The sequence below is a fragment of the Carlito syrichta genome, unplaced genomic scaffold (genome assembly GCF_000164805.1).
Source record: "Carlito syrichta isolate Samal-C Ts95f unplaced genomic scaffold, Tarsius_syrichta-2.0.1 Scaffold312985, whole genome shotgun sequence".
Classification (NCBI taxonomy): Eukaryota; Metazoa; Chordata; class Mammalia; order Primates; family Tarsiidae; genus Carlito; species Carlito syrichta.
In genome coordinates, this window is record NW_007257081.1 from 67733 (window position 1) to 70296 (window position 2564).

Consider the following 2564-nt stretch of genomic DNA (forward strand, 5'->3'; position numbering starts at 1 on the left):
CTAGCTAGGGGACCATTGATCTTGTTTATCCTTTCAAAGAACCAGCTTTTTGTTTCACTGGTTTTTTGTATTATCTTTTTGTCTTCTATGTCCTGGATTTGGGCTTTTATTTTGATGATCTGGATTCTTCTGCTGAAATTAGGGTTTTTGTGGTCTTGCTTTTCCAGCTTCCTTAGGTGGCTTGTTAGGCTGTTAACTTGTGATCCTTCCATTTTCTTCATGTGTATTTGTAGGGATATAAATTCCCCTCTTACTACAGCTTTTAGAGTGTCCCAGAGATTTTGGTAAGATGTTTCTTCATTTTCACTTGTTTCCAGGTATCTTTTGATCTCTGTTTTGATTTCATCATTGACCCAGGAGTTGTTTAGCATCATGCTGTTTAGTGTCCATGTCTTTTAGGGTTTTGGGGGGACCTTGCTGGTGTTAAAGTTTATTTTTATTCCACTGTGGTCCAAGAAGGTATATGGTAGAATTTAGGTCATTTAAATTTGCTTATGCTTGATTTATGGCCAATTATGTGGTCGATCTTAGAATACGTTCCATGCAGTGATAAGTAGAATGTATATTCTGTAGTCTTTGGATGGAGTCTTCTGTAGGTATCGATTAAGTCCATTTGGTCAGGAGTCACATTGAGGTTCCGGATCTCATTGCTGAATTTTTTTCCTGATGATCTCTCTACGGTTGTGAGTGGGTTGTTAAAGTCCCCAGTTATGATGGTGTTAGAGTCAATATCTTTCTTTAGTTTTCCTAGGAGTTGCTTTATAAAAGTTGGTGCATCTATGTTAGGTGCATATATGTTTATGATAGATATTTCTTGTTGATGGAGTGAACCTTTTATCATTATGTAGTGGCCCTCTGTATCTTTTTTAATTTTAGATAGTTTAAATGGTATTTAATTTATTCTGAAATTAAGTTCGCGAATCCTTTCTTTGTGTTCCATTCGCCTGAAAATTTGTTTCCCATTCTCTTACTTTGAGTCTGTGCATGTCCTTTCTAGTGGGATGGGTCTCTTGAAGGCAGTATATTGTTGCCTGGTGATATTTTATCCATTTTGCCATTCTATGTCTTTTAAGTGGTGAATTTAGTCCATTCATGTTCAGGCTAATTATTGATATGTGAGAGTTTGTCCCTATAATAGAGTTCTTATAGAGTTATTCTTCCACTTGGTTTATTGTCTTTCTTTTGTTTTGGGGTTTAGTTCCTGTGTATTTTGTTCTTTTTCCTGTACTCTTATGAAGTACGTTTTCTTTTTTCCCTTTTCCTCTGTTTAGTGCTTTCTTAAGTGTTTCATGTAGAGGTGGTTTGGTGGCAGCGTAAGTTCTTAGTGATTGGATATCTGGGAAAGATTTTAATTCTCCCTCACTGATGAAGTTTAATCTGGCTGGGTAGGTTATTCTTGGTTGAAATTGTTTATCTTTTAGGACTTTGAAGATAGGGCTCCAAGCTCTCCTAGTCTGCAGGGTTTCTGTAGATAAATCTGCTGCTATTCTAATTGGTTTTCCATGGTAGGTTATCTGGCCTTTTTCTCTTGCTGCTTTTAGGATTTTTTCTTTTATGCCTACTTTGTTTAGTTGAATCATTATGTGTCTAGGAGTTGGTCTTCTCATTTGTTGTCTTGCAGGGGTTCTCTGAATCTCTTGTGTTTGAATTTTTGCATCATTGATTAAATAAGGGAAGTTTTCTTGAATGATCTCATGGAAGGTTTGTTCCAGTGTAGTCTCTGTCTCTCTTTCTGCCTCAGGAAGGTCAATTACTCTTAGGTTCGATCTCTTGAAGTAATTGCTCATCTCTTGAAGGTTTTTTTTCTGTCTTTTTGAGCTTGTTTTCTGTGTTTTTGAGAGTTTGGGTTAGTTCTATATTTTGGTCCTCAAGCTTTCAGATTCTTTCTTCTGCTTGGGTAATTCTGTTTTCCATGCTTATCAGTTTGTTATTTATTTCATTCACAATATTCTTTATTACTGTTATCTCAGATATCAGCTCCTTTCTGGTTTCTTCTTGAGTCTCCTCATTCTTTTTAATCTCTCCATTAATGTCTTGATATCTAGGTTTGTAGTTTGAGACCAGTCAGTCTGGAGCCTCTTCATTGTTTGCATTCTGAATTCAGTTTCCTCAGTGTCTGCCCTCCCAGGAGTCTAGTAGAGACCCATATTCTTCTTTTGGTTTTTCTTCATTTGTGTAGATTTTTCTCTCATCCATTCTGAGAGTCTCACGGATCCACCTATGCTGTCTCCATCTTGTGGAATCTCTATGTGCCACATTTTCTTTATTCAGTCCAGCTTCAATGGACAACACAGTTGGTTCCATGTTTTTGCTATTGTGAAGAAAGCTGTAACAAACATACATGAGCAGGTATCTTTTTTGTAGAATGATTGAGTTCCTTCTGAATATTCCAAATAGGGGAATTGCTGGGTCATAAGAAAGGTCAATTTCTAGTTCTTTCAGAAATTGCCACACTGTCTTCCAAAGAGGTTGTATTAGTTTGCATTCCCACCAGCAGTGTAGAAGTGTTCCTTTTTCTCCACATCCTTGCCAGCATCTGTTGTTGTTTCTTTTATTAATGATGG